This window comes from Lissotriton helveticus, chromosome 12 (genome assembly GCF_964261635.1).
Source record: "Lissotriton helveticus chromosome 12, aLisHel1.1, whole genome shotgun sequence".
Lineage (NCBI taxonomy): Eukaryota > Metazoa > Chordata > Amphibia > Caudata > Salamandridae > Lissotriton > Lissotriton helveticus.
In genome coordinates, this window is record NC_136073.1 from 462,096,086 (window position 1) to 462,111,292 (window position 15,207).

The window sequence follows — 15,207 nt, forward strand, 5'->3', positions numbered from 1 at the left end:
GCATTCCCTACTGTTGCACCCACTGGAGTGGGAATAGTAATTTTTACCCCTACGCTATCCAACGCTTTCCTTACTGTTGCACTCTTTGGAGTGGAAATACTAATTTTTATCCCTACGCTATCCAACGCTCTCCCTACTGTTGCACTCTTTGGAGTTGGAATAGTAATTTTTACCCCTACGCTATCCAACGCTTTCCTTACTGTTGCACCCACTGGAGTGGGAATAGTAATTTTTACCCCTACGCTATCCAACGCTTTCCCTACTGTTGCACTCTCTGGAGTGGGAATAGTAATTTTTACACTTCCGCTATCCTACGGTAATAATATTGGATATTATTTAATTATATTATGTTACTTTATATATATGTTTTAACAAATATGATTGTAATTTTTTTTTATAACTTTCATTAATTATTTAATTATTGTAAGGTAATTTAAGTAGTTTTAAGTATATTTTAGTAATTAATTTTTAATATTAATTTAATTTAACATTGTTTTTAATAAAGTCGATATTTTTATAAACTATATTTTTGTAAACGATATTTTTTACTCGATATTTTTGTACTTACCTGTTTGTAGATACAAAGTCGATATTCTGTCTGTCGATATTTTGTCAACGATATTTTTGATAGTCTATATTATGTCCCTCGATATTATGTCAGTGATCCGACATAGTCTGCCTTTAGACTTGCTAAAGCTGTGGATACAGCACTCTGGCACGACTGCATGTCAGTTTCCTTGGCTTCTCTTGCTCCTTTATTTTGGTAGAACGAGTGTTCACACTAGTGCCCTTCCTAAGTTGGGGGCTCGTTCTGTGATAAACAGAGATGAGGTAATTTGGGGCCTTCTAACATTCGTACAACAATGATTCAGCCATTTTTGTGGGAAGAACAGATGGCCAACATGCCTGCTATTTAAGCTGTTGATTGCATATCAAATGTTTTGCCCTTGCAGTATCTTTAGAAAATGCTCTTTCCCTATTGGATGTCACAAACACACCACCCATCGTCAACTATTGGCCAATGCAGATGGGCATTCTGCCAATGCTGTTAGTGTGGAAATCAGTAAAGATTTCGGTACAACCCTTTGGGCCCAGTTTTCAGGATTGGTGCCCACATGCCCCTTACGCATGAGGGGCCTGCAGAAACTTCTGACAACTTTAGGAACCTGGGAAAAGATGGGCACTATTAGCTAGCATGGGTTTTGGGTTTGATTATGGCCATTCACTATATCTTGTGGTGCTCGACCACTTGTAAACCGGTTTCTGATCACTCATAATCAGACAGCTCAGCTGATCCTAGATCTGTGTTTTACCCATGCTAACTCACTGACAGTGTCCACATTTCCTAAGGTATAGATGGGCAGCTGCAGTTTTTCAGTCTTGGTTGCTAGAGGATGAAATGCGCTACCTGACAAGCTGGGTTCTGCCATCTGCCAGTGCATGTTCAGGAGAGCCCTTGAAACCCGGCTCTTCATCAAAGTGTATCAGCAGCTGACCTTATTCCCCTCTCATTAGTTCTTAGTGCATCAGACCAGCAGTTTCCTTTAATAACTTTCTAGTACCAAGAATCGCTGTTGGAAAGGCACTATACAAAGGAATACAACACACCATAAGATGCATCAATGGCACAGTTTCTTGATTTTCATTGTTATTGTGGAGAGGAGGCTGTTCCCACTAGGGACTTCCTTGCAGGTTCTGTGGCTCTGCTTTTTCATACAAAAGTTTATGTCTCTGGGAGTTGAGCATTCAGTAATACATTGGCCGTGCCTTTCTCTTTCACACTCAGGCTCTTCCAGCACAGCATATATCTGCAATATAAATAATGCCTTGATCTCTATTGAATAAGCTAAGAAGGAAGCCAAGTGACAAGCATGGCCTTCTGTGAGCTTCTGTACTGGCAAGGAAAAGATGGCCCTTGGGTGGGCAGGGTACCAGCTTTCTGCTCAGGTGTGTCAAGCACGCACAAGTGATTTGAGGTATACATTACAGCTGCATCTTTGTATTATATTGGGCAGGTAATCATCATTGTCCCACAAACAAGAGGAAAGTCACTGGGAATTGAAGAACAGATTGTGCCACTGGCTTACCCGGAATACTGCATTTCCTATTACTGAGTATCAGGATTTCTTATTAGTAAGGAGAATTGGATGGATTGGTCATGCCTCTAAAACCAGTGAAGGGAACTGTGTGATTATTAACGGCAGGTATCCAGGTTTGGCACATCAGTTTATTAAAACTGGATGTAGGCTGGGTGAGTTAGAGTCTGTATTCATTATTGTTCCGCTCTGGTTCTTTTATAGACTGATTCCAACCAACCAGTTAAGCAGCGGAATGTCTGCGAGCCACCAACTCAATGCTGTCTGAGATCATGCTGTCCCAACTAGTAACAGATTTACACCACTATATTGTTTGCATAATAATGATTGACTCTCTTCTAGTGTTGTGCAGGATACGGTTAGGGGATCAGCAGTTGTCACAGCAGCAAGAGTATGCCCTGACACCCGTAAAGGAAATTATGGTTCCATTTTCACTCGGTTGGTGTTAAAATGTAAAATCTGATTCTCTTGTTTTTTGATTAAGCTATGCCTCATCCATATTTCACCCTTGCCCTGCTTACAGCCCGGCTCTATCCTTGACACCGCATCTGTATAAACATGAATAAAGAATCTAGATTGGGGAATTGTAGTCTGTGTACACATGCAGAGTCAGCGCAAAAGAACAGCTGACGTCTGCTCAAGGGTTTTCAGACAATGGTTAATCCTCAAGTAAAGTTTATTTAGATAGCATATCTTGTTGTAGAGCCTTAGGACGTAGCAATTGCACAAGACACTGAGGCTGTCGATTATTGCCGTTACCTCATTTGTGAGTTTTTCCCAAAGCTCTATTTGCCTCTGGGCGTCCCTTGTTTGTGATCTTTTGCTATAAAAACCCATGTAAATCATCGTTCGGTGTGCTTCTCCCAGAGTAGCTCTGTGGTGCTTGTAGGATGGGACCCCATTCATGAATGCTCTAAATGATCCATGGTATTTCACTCCAGTGTCGATTCCTCTTTACTTGTTAAGAACCCGTGGACTAAAAGGTAACCCTGCACCAGTGGATTATTAATAATACACTTCCACATTGGTTCAAACTAACTAAAGTACCCAAGTTATTTATTTATCTCCACCTCAATTTTAGAATCCACTGGGCCCCCCCTCTCTGTCCCCTTATCCTCATCGCTTGTTGATTCTGTCAGGGCTGTCCTCGTGTTACTCCACCAATAAGGTTTATATCCTGGAATGTAGCTGGTCCTGCATCTAAATTAGTCAATCCAGAATGGTGTGATTTCATTGACCAATATCATGTTTATCTTTTTCAAGAGACATGGTCTCTGCAGCCCCTGTACCATACGCAGATGTGAATTTTTGCAAGGCAGCCATATCCCTAGGGGCGGGCAGGCCTTCAGGGGGTCTTACGTTGTGGGTTAGAACCACCATCCCAGGCCTGTTGAAGGAGATTATAGTGGACTTCCCTGACATCATATGTCTTAGCTTGGCTGCTCAGTTGGATGTGACATATTATGTATATAATGTATACTGCCAACCCACCGGGAATAAGATGGAATCGATTGATGTAGATCATCTGAATGAGCATCTAGCTATACTTCCAGCTACTGGAAGGAAAATTATGGGGGGTGATTTTAATCACCAATTTGAACCATTGACTATAGACAGCCTTGTCATGACAGCAGATGAGAATGCTGTCTGGTCTATACCGGAGTTTGGAAATTCCCTCCATTAAGAAATGGTCTACCTTAGCAGCCCAAGTCAATGCCCTCCCATTAAACCAGGGGTAATGGCAGGTCAGTCTCTAAAGAAAAGAGGCAACCACACATTTAATAAGGTTAACCATACCAGTTTAATTGATTATATAATGTTGGACAATAAGCTTTGGATATTTTGCTGGCTATGGTAGTCTTATCTCGATCGGACAGTGATTATACCTCCTGATTATCAAGCTGAGTTTGCCCATTAGTGTACAACATAACACCCTAGGGGAGCCCTTTGAAAGAAGACGGGCAGTCACTAGTAATAGTTGTAGCGTCAAATGGAGTATATTAAAATATTCCCGGAGTCCCTTTGTGAGATCTATAGGATGGTTGCCATTTGAATGTAGCGCATGATACCACTGGTTTGTGCAGGGAATGCCCCCAAATCACTTGGGGCAATAATTCAGACTCACAATAAGATGTACATGAATCGGAGGAGCTTTTTTCTAGTTGAAACTGGGTGCTTAGTGGAGAGAAAGCTCCCTAAATCCTGGTTTAATAAAGCATGCCGGGGAATCCTCGCAATCAGACAAAGTAACAGACTGTTGATTCAGGCTGCCAGACGGTGATATAAGTTAGAGCTATCCAGCGCCAAAAAAGGAACTGGAGCAGGGAATATGGGAGGCCCTACTAAATGCTGTCAAATTGAAAGGTCATTGTTCCTTCTGGAACTTGGTAGTAACAGGTAGCTGGGATGGGTTCAACATCATAGAAAACAACATTGCAGCAGGAGATTCGGTGGCACACTCTACTCCAGTTTACATCTGCAGAAGGGAGATCAGCAAGAAAACACAGGGAGACTGCTGGGTTCTGGTGAAATTTATCAGCCGGATAGCAATCAAGGTGAGGTGGTCATGAGTGCTGAGATTGTCAGCCCAGGGTCTGCCACCAATGCACAAGAGGCACCCAAGGATATTTCAGGGGAGGAAATAATTTTGGCAATCAGGTAAATAGTCCCCAATAAAGCCCCAGAGCTACACAAAATCAATGGAGACGTATCTTGAATGAGAAAAACCTCTGGAGTATTTCCTTTGCAGTGTTATTTACAACAATCCAGAAGGAAGCTCCTATTCCACACACTTGGGCGGAGGTCAAAAATATCCCCATTTTCAAAAATGGCTCATGTGACTTGCCTCCGAACTATCGACCAATAAGTACGCAAAAGCTTTTTAGTAAAGTGATCTTGGGAAAACTACAGGATTGGCTAGCTGACAATGAGATTCTGACACCCCTTCAGGCAGGTTTCAGAGAGTCTACAAGTACAACTGAAAAGAGTGTTCCGTTTACAAATGTTATACGGCAAGACAGTTACATTGGGAGGAGGACAACTTTACGTCATGTTTGTAGACCTAAGTTCTGCCACCAAGATCAAAGCTCTGGCAGGTCCTTTTCCGAGATAGGGGTGCCAAGTTATTTGCTAGATATCATAGTTAGGCTGCATGTTAACAACTATGCGCAGGTGAGGCATGGTAGCGCAGGCAAGGCATGGTAGCGCAGGCGAGCTAACTGAGAGGATGTGGCCTAACAGCTAGGGCGGTCGACTTCGAAGCAAGGGAACCAGGTTCAAGTCTCGGCAGGGACACTCAACATCCTGTGATTCTGGACAAATCACTTAATCTCCCCGTGCCTAACAAAAAATAAAGAATGTGTCCATCTGTAATGCAACTGATGCTCATGTATAGCGCTCTGATACCTTCGGGTCTAGTTCACGCTCTATAAAACTCCACAAAAAAAACAAAAAAACACACACACAAAAGAAAATGATTCCTTCCCCGTAACCAGAGCAGTCAGACAGAGGTGCATGTTAGCCCCCACGCTGTTTACACTCTACATCAATGGCCTTGTCAAATTCCTGGATCAGTGTGACACCGACGCACCCAGATTGGCAAACATGAAAGTTCCTGATGATACTTTATTAATCTCTAAAACCCCCGATGGGACGCCAAAAGATGTTGGGCCAGTTTGAATGTTTCTGCCAAGGGGATTGGAGATTAATGTGAGCAAAAACTAAGTACATGGTCTTGAATCCTGGGCTTTCGACCAGGACTCATCTCACTCTAGCAGGTGCCCCACTGGAATATGTGCATACATTTGTGTATTTAGGCTTCACTCAGACGGAACATCTGGGATGGCAAGCTCACATAATGCAGCAACAATTCAAAATGGAGCAAGTAGTGGGAGGTATTCTAAAGTTGTAGCTCAGCTCACAGTAGCATCCCATCCTGCCAGCAATACAGATTTATGATCTTAAGGCCTTGGGGACAGCTGCCTATGGTACAGAGTTGTGGGGGCATCTGGGTGCGACACCTCTGGCAATGGTGGAAAATCACTTTATGCATCAGTTAGTGGGTGTACCTGTAAGTACTCCTCTGCTTCCACTTAGGCTGGAGTCTGGCATTAGAGCACTCTCTGACAGACCGGCACTGCACCCCTTACGTTGCTGGAGGAAGATCTCGGTTCCCCCAGAGTTTTCTGCCTCTCATCAAGGACTAGAAAAAATTTAGTCTCAAGTGGGTTCTTGTAGAATTCCATGACTAAAGCATGTGAAGGGTACACTGAAAGAGATTGGCCTTTACGGTCTATGGAGTAGCCCGGACCAGTCCAGGGCTATTTCCAAATCATTTATCAAGACAGTATATTGGCAATATAAAGATAATCTCCTATGTAGTCAGTCAAGGAATGAATCTCTAACAAATGCCTTTCTTACAGTTAAGGACTCCTTTACTCAGGAGGACTTTGTGGATGAAATAGAACCCCCTCTAGCTAGTCAAATGTATTTGCGATTCCGATATGGAACATTGCCTCTCCAGGCTTTTACTGCCACATGGGAGAGTACGCCATGGGTCAACGAGCTGCAGTGCCTGGCCTGTGGTGACTCAATAAACTAGATGCTTGTTTCCGGTCCATGGAAGACATGGCTTGGCAGTTCGGGCTGGACTGTTCCCATGAGGCACAGGGTCAGACTGATTTGCATATAGCCATGTCTGAAATGGGGTGGCTGAGTGGGCTAAAGAATGGTGATGGATTAAACCCAGATCAGTTGACTGGGGGTGAGTGTTTGATTTGCTCAAACGCTCCGTCCATCATCCCCTTTTGTATCGCTTTGTTTGCCCTAAGTGTGGCAGGGTATGCTCAGACGTGAGTCCCTTGCTCACTTGGCCACTGGATTCAAGATAGCCTGGCTGATGAGGATTATGAATCCAAAACCGGTCCCAGGATGCTTGTTTCCGGTCCATGGAAGACATGGCTTGGCAGTTCGGGCTGGACTGTTCCCATGAGGCACAGGGTCAGACTGATTCGCATATAGCCATGTCTGAAATGGGGTGGCTGAGTGGGCTAAAGAATGGTGATGGATTAAACCCAGATCAGTTGACTGGGGGTGAGTGTTTGATTTGCTCAAACTCTCCGTCCATCATCCCCTTTTGTATCGCTTTGTTTGCCCTAAGTGTGGCAGGGTATGCTCAGACGTGAGTCCCTTGCTCACTTGGCCACTGGATTCAAGATAGCCTGGCTGATGAGGATTATGAATCCAAAACCGGTCCCAGGATGCTTGTTTCCGGTCCATGGAAGACATGGCTTGGCAGTTCGGGCTGGACTGTTCCCATGAGGCACAGGGTCAGACTGATTTGCATATAGCCATGTCTGAAATGGGGTGGCTGAGTGGGCTAAAGAATGGTGATGGATTAAACCCAGATCAGTTGACTGGGGTGAGTGTTTGATTTGCTCAAACGCTCCGTCCATCATCCCCTTTTGTATCGCTTTGTTTGACCTAAGTGTGGCAGGGTCTGCTCAGACGTGAGTCCCTTGCTCACTTGGCCACTGGATTCAAGATAGCCTGGCTGATGAGGATTATGCATCCGAAACCGGTCCCAGGTTGCTTGTTTCCGGTCCATGGAAGACATGGCTTGGCAGTTCGGGCTGGACTGTTCCCATGATGCACAGGGTCAGACTGATTTGCATATAGCCATGTCTGAAATGGGGTGGCTGAGTGGGCTAAAGAATGGTGATGGATTAAACCCAGATCAGTTGACTGGGGGTGAGTGTTTGATTTGCTCAAACGCTCCATCCATCATCCCCTTTTGTATCGCTTTGTTTGCCCTAAGTGAGGCAGGGTATGCTCAGACGTGAGTCCCTTGCTCACTTGGCCACTGGATTCAAGATAGCCTGGCTGATGAGGATTATGCATCCGAAACCAGTCCCAGGATGCTTGTTTCCGGTCCATGGAAGACATGGCTTGGCAGTTCGGGCTGGACTGTTCCCATGAGGCACAGGGTCAGACTGATTTGCATATAGCCATGTCTGAAACGGGGTGGCTGAGTGGGCTAAAGAATGGTGATGGATTAAACCCAGATCAGTTGACTGGGGGTGAGTGTTTGATTTGCTCAAACGCTCCGTCCATCATCCCCTTTTGTATCGCTTTGTTTGCCCTAAGTGTGGCAAGGTATGCTCAGACGTGAGTCCCTTGCTCACTTGGCCACTGGATTCAAGATAGCCTGGCTGATGAGGATTATGAATCCGAAACCGGTCCCAGGATGCTTGTTTCCGGTCCATGGAAGACATAGCTTGGCAGTTCGGGCTGGACTGTTCCCATGAGGCACAGGGTCAGACTGATTTGCATATAGCCATGTCTGAAATGGGGTGGCTGAGTGGGCTAAAGAATGGTGATGGATTAAACCCAGATCAGTTGACTGGGGGTGAGTGTTTGATTTGCTCAAACGCTCCGTCCATCATCCCCTTTTGTATCAATAAACTATTGGGCACATTTTCTTCTTGTGCCCAACCTATGTGACCATTAGGAGGTGCTGGATTATTCCGCTTCGTCAGAATTTGGGAACTAGGGAGTGTTATGTTATGTTATGTTAAGCTAAGCGAGATTTATAGAGCGCACTGACACCATAAGTTTCCTGGCGCTGAGGGTGCAGGGATTTACAGTAGGTAGATTAACCGGTCAGAGTGAACAGTCTGGTTTTTAGGAGTTTCCTGAAGTTCAATAGGGAGTGACTTGATTTATTGGCAGGGGAAGGGAGTTCCACAGCTTTGGAGCCCAATGGGCGAACCGACGGCCGCCGAACTTTTTAAGTTTTATGGTCGGAGGGACCAGCAGGTGGAGGTACGCCGACCGGAGATTGCGCACCGGACGGTGCTCCGCAATCACGGAATTAAGGAAGGCAGGGCTGGTGCAGTGAAGGGATTTGAATATCAGACAGCCGATCTTGAAGGCTGCCCTTTGTTCGATAGGCAACCAATGTAGTTTGCGCAAAAAGAAGCACTCAGAATTTTGATATACGATTCATGCAGATTGATAGGTTTTGCGGGCTCTTGTTTTCTGATGGGTGTGTTGAGAGTAAGGCACAAGATGAGCACAGTTCCCATGAAAATTTGTATAGTGACGATCTGTAAAATGGTAACTGATTTTACTGCTGGGGAACAGGATGTGCAATACTTATTCAAATAATATAGAAATCGGTCTAGAGTATTAATATATTTTAACCTTTAGTCGCTGGCCAACCTATTTTATTATATACTTATATACAGCTTGATGTGCAGATATAGGGTTAGCTGGTTATGCAATTACGTTAATGAACACCACCAGTCCGGGAGATACCTGGCACTCTTGGACTTATTTCATAAAACTACCCTGTTGCAGGAGCCTGCTTAGTAGTAAGGAGGTATCGGTTGTCATAATGTTTATCATACAGCACATTTTATATTACAAATTCCAACTGTTTTTATTGTATGTTTTTACCATATGTGCGTTTATGGCTCACAGCCAAAATAAAGTTATTGACTGGACTTCTTTATATTTGTTTTTGCAGTAGCCTGATCTGGAGATGATAACTAAGGGGCATATTATCAAGGGATTTATCTCCGCTTTTTTGGGTTTAAAAGCCAAGAAAGCGGAGATAAAATTATCTCCTTATCAGCAACAGGGTGCTAACACGCAAATTCACATGTTAGCACCCTTTTTCTCTATGTTTCCCCTTGCATCTCTAATGAGATGAAAAGGGGGCGTTCCAGAGAAAAATAATAGGAGAAATGTTGTTAAGCGACATTTCTCCTATTATCAAGAATTTCGCTAACCCTGTTAGTGATAAAAAAAAGCAGTGCTAACCTCGGTTAGCACTGCTTTTTTTACACCTGGTATTTTCCTGACTTAGCCATGATATCCTATGGAAGGTGGATATCATGGCTAAGTTTGTGAGCCCCTATCATCAAGCTAACACCAAACTTCGAGAGATTATCGTTGGTTTTCCAGCGATAATCTCTCATTTGGTAGTTAGCGTGAGGATTTTTATCACTTTTGAGATAAACCATGCTAATAGCAAGTTATCTCTGCGATAATTTCCGGCGATGCTTAGCGTTAAAAAATTCGTTGCTAAGCATCGTTAGCGTTAAATATCGCTAATCGTTGGTAATATGCCCCTAAATGATTACAGTGAATCAAAACATAGACATAGCAATGTATGAAATCCTTACCTTCAGCTTGAGTAACTGCACACAGGTCCTGGCTTACTTTAGCTTTTTCTTATCCTGAGGATCTCAGCACGTGGAAAAAGGAATCTCTCCAGGTCCTTTTAAAGTACCTCAATGAACTGTCCTATCTCTGATCTGAACTTCTTTAGCATTTAGATACTGACAAATCTGCAGCAAACATACAAATATATAAAAAAACACATTCCAGAAACAAAAAAAACACAAATGCACCATCTGCTAAAGGAAGAAACAGTACTGCAATATACAATATATATATAACATAGGGAAAAAAAGGTTCCACAGCAAAAGAAATAATCATTTCATGACCGTTCCAAAAGTAAAAACAACAAACACAATAAAGTTCAACTAAATAAAACGGGCATTCCCAAAGCTAATAGGTCTGGCTTCAAAGTGACAGTGCATCACAGGCACGAAGACATCTATTTTCATGAAATACCACATTAAAAGCAGACCAGATGGCTTTTCCAATTCTTGGTGGTAGCACAGGTAGTATTCGCATTGGTGGTTGTATGGATAATGTAGTGACCGGTCACTGATGGTGGTGCCATAGCGCTGTAAAAGCGAAGCATAAACACACTGTTGTTAAGAAAGCACACTGTTTTGTAGGTTTGCTCAGGCTGTCACAAGCAATGGCACCTGATTTGGCTACACAGGATCACTGCTTGTATGATTGTATGCTTTCAGTTGGCTTATCTGAGGATGATAGTTGAATGATCACAGTGAATCAAAACATAGCAGTGTATTAAATCCTTACCATCAGCTTGAGAAACTGCATACAGGTCCTGGTTAACTTAATCTTTTTCTTATACTGAGGATTTCAGGATGTGGCAACAGGTATCCCCAGGCCTCCGTTACTTTCCCATTACCTGTAAAGTCCCTCAATGATTTATTTTATCTCTAGACCCTTTAGATACTGATAAATCTGTGCAACAATACAAACAAATATATGAAAAGAACATGTTCCTGAAACAAAAGAAAAACAACCACAAATTCATCACCTGCTGAAGGAAGAAACAGTACTGCAAGACAAAATATATAACAAGCATTTGCAATGCAATAGGCCTCACATTAATTAAGTTTGAGCTATTGGCATTGCTAAATATTGCAACACCAATTGCAATAAAAGTCTATAAATAGTATGCCAATTTTTTTTTTTGAGGCAATGGTGACATGCTGAGCTTTATATGAATATGTTTAAAAATAAAGTGCCCCATACTGCGATTGCTACAATAGCTAATTGTGGATGCGTTACCAATTGATGTGTGCACTGATGGCTGGTGGTGTGTGTGCCTGTAGAAATTGTGCACTGATGGCTGGTGGTGTGTGTGCCTTGGAAAGTGTGCACTGCCGGCTGGTGGTGTGTGTGCCTGGTGGAAGCGTGCACAGATGGCTGGTGTTGTGTGTGCCTGGTGAAAGCGTGCACTGACGGCTGGTGGTGTGTGCCTGGTAAAAGTGTGCACTGATGCCTGGTGGTGTGTGTGTGCCTGGTGAAAGCGTGCACTGATGGCTGGTGGTGTGTGTGTGCCTGGTGAAAACGTGCATTGACGGCTGGTGGTGTGTGCATGCCTGGTGAAAGCGTGCACTGACGTCTGGTGGTGTGTGCATGGTGGAAGCGTGCACTGACGGCTGGTGGTGTTTGTGCCCGGTGAAAGCGTGCTCTGATGGCTGGTGGTGTTTGTGCCCGGTGAAAGGGTGCACTGATGACTGATGGTGTCTGGTGAAAGTGTGCACTGATGTTGTGGTTGTGTGTGTGTGTGGTTGTGTGTGTGTGGTTGTATGTGGTTGTGTGTGTTATGTGCGTGTGGTTGTGTGTGCGTGGTTGTTGTGTGCGTGGTTGTGTGTGTGATTGTGTATGTGGTTGTGTGTGTGGTTGCGTGTGTGTGGTTGCGTGTGTGTGTGTGGTTTGTGTGGTTGTGTGTGTGTGGTTGTTTGTGGTTGGTTGTGTGTGTGGTTGTGTTTGATTGCAGTTGTGTGTATGTGTGGTTGAGTGTGGATATTTGTGTGGTTGTGTGTGTGTGTTTGTGTGGTTGTGTGGGTGGTTGTGTGGTTGTGGGTGTGGTTGTGTGTGTGGTTGTGCGTGTGGTTGTGGTAGTGTGTGTTGTGCTTGTGGTTGTGTGTGTGGTTGTGTGTGTGTGGGGTTGTGGTAGTGTGTGTTGTGTGTGTGGTTGTGTGTGTGTGGTTGTGTGCATTTATTTGTGTGTGGTAGTGTGTGTGTGTGGTTGTGTGTGCGGTTATGTGTGTGGTGCTGTGGTTGTGTGATTGTGTGGTTGGGTGTGGTTGTTGTGTGTATGTGTGGTGGGGGTATGGTTGTGTGTGTGGTCGTGTGTGGTTGTGGTTGTGTGTGTGGTTGTGTGTGTGGTTGTGTGTGTGTTTGTGGGTGTGGTTGTTGTTAGAAAGGCGACCCCGGGGGAGGCAGAAGATGTCTGACTGACCACCCCTAGGTCCACCTCTCCGTCGAGAAGTAGCCGAGCGTTTACCGAGAGGCCTCCTGAATGAGGGTCCTCTCCTAGGATCGTACAGCAGAGTAATCACAACACTACAGACGGACACCACACAAGAAGTTCAGTTCGCAAGCTTTTATAGGTAATAAACGGTTACTGGTTCTTGGCAGTATGTACAAGCAGATCGAGGGATCTGGAAAGTCTCGTAAAGGGGGGTAAGGTAGCGGGACAGTCTTACTCTGGGCGGAGGAAGGGATACCCTACGCACAGCTCTCAATCCTCGAGCTGGGGGGTTCCGAGAGGTTCGAGCCGCGGCAGCGCCAGCAGGCTTGCAAGGTGGTTCAGCGAAGTAGGCCGCGGCAGGGCCAGCAGGCTCTCAGGAGGTTCAGCAAGGCAGGCCGCGGCAGCGCCAGCAGGCTCTCAGATGGTTCGACAGGATAGGCAGCGCCAGCAGGCTCTCGGAAGGTTCAGCAAGGCAGGCCGCGGCAGCGCCAGCAGGCCCTCAGATGGTTCGACAGGATAGGCCGCGGCAGCGCCAGCAGGCTCTCGGAAGGTTCAGCGAGGCAGGCCGCGGCAGCGCCAGCAGGCCCTCAGATGGTTCGACAGGATAGGCCGCGGCAGCGCCAGCAGGCTCTCAGAAGGTCGTCGGGTTACAGATGAGTTCGTCTGGTGTCGGCCGTGACAGCGTCAGCAGGGCTTCCAGTCCAGGATACAACTGAAGACCTAATCCAGGGCTGCCCCAGATATAGGTCTGGAGGTCTTTGAAGTCCGGACCCTCGCGCCTGGGGGTCAGAGGGGCCGGGATGAAGGTGTCCAGACACCCAGCAGGGGGGTGGAGCCAGCGCCCAGGGAGGCCGGAGGGCGATCGATACCAGGCGTCCGGGGACGGCTGGAGGGCCATCGAAACTCCTCTTCCTCCGGGATCTGTCGAGTGGCCACTCGACCACCTGGGTGGATCTTGGTGCCTCAATGTCGGGGCTTCGCTGGGGCCTGGGCCGAGGCCACGTGGTTGTGACGTGGTGGCCCAAGATGGAGTCGGGCACGGCCTCGTGCTTAGGTCGTGATGGGCCTACGCGGGGGCAGGCCTGCGGTGGAGGACCGGGGTGGTAGTCGGCCCTGTGGTGTTGGGGCGTGCAGGATCGGGCCGAAGGGGCCGCCCGAGGTCCGGTGGAGGGCGGACATCGTCCTGGGCCCGCCATGCGGGAGGGGTAGGACCACGCCATGAGGCCGGGTCCAACACGCGTCCCCCCCAGCTGAAGGCAGGGGAGAGTCACCCATCCTCTTGGGGAGTCTCCTCGCCAAGGCGGAAGAATCTGGACAGGCCGTCGGCATTGGCGTGGTCATTGCCGGGGCGATGTTCCACGGTGAAATCCATTCCTTGCAGCGAGATCGACCAGCGTAGCAGCTTCGGGTTTTCTCCCCGCATCTGCATCAACCAACGCAGGGGCTGGTGGTCGGTCTGGACCCGGAAGTGGGTGCCGAAGAGGTAGGGCCGGAGCTTCTTGAGGGCCCACACCACGGCGAAGGCTTCCCTCTCGATGGTGCTCCAGCGTTGCTCTCTCGCCAGCAGGCGTCGGCTGATGAAGGCCACAGGCTGGTCGATTCCTTCGGGGTTGACTTGGGACAGGACCGCCCCAATGCCGTGCTCCGAGGCGTCGGTTTGGACTACAAACTCTCTGCTGTAGTCGGGGGCCTGGAGCACAGGGGCGGTGCACATGGCAGTCTTTAGAGTTTCAAAGGCCGTTTGGCACGCAGGGGTCCAGTGCACCTTCTTGGGTAGTCTCTTGGAGGTTAGTTCTGTAAGGGGCCCCACAATGCTCCCGTAGTCTTTTATAAAACGCCGATAATATCCGGTGAGCCCCAGGAAGGCTCGGACGGCGGTCTGGGTGACCGGGGGCTCCCAGTCCCGGATGGCGTCTATCTTTGGTTGGAGGGGAGCCACGTGGCCGCTCCCCACTTGGTGTCCCAGATAGGTCACGGACCCTTGGCCTATCTGGCACTTACTGGCTTTGATGGTGAGTCCGGCCCGCCGAAGGGCCGTCCGGACCGTCCAGAGGTGGGTCAGGTGCTCACCCCAGTGAAGGCTGTACACAGCAATGTCATCGAGGTAGGCGGCGCTGTACTCCTCTAGTCCGGCCAGCACCTGGTTCATGAGTCTCTGGAGGTTGCGGGGGCATTCTTCATGCCGAAGGGCATCACTTTGAAGTGATAGTTGCCGTCTGGGGTCGAGAAGGCTGATCGCTCCTGTGCACCAGGGGTAAGGCCGATCTGCCAATACCCCGCCGTGAGATCGAAGGTGCTGAGGAATTTGGCAGCTCCTAAGCGGTCGATTAGTTCATCTGCCCTGGGGATAGGATGGGCGTCGGTCCTGGTGACTGCATTTAATCCCCTGTAGTCAACACAAAACCGGAGCTCCGGAGCCTCTCCGGGGGCGGCGGCTTTAGGGACCAGGACAACGGGACT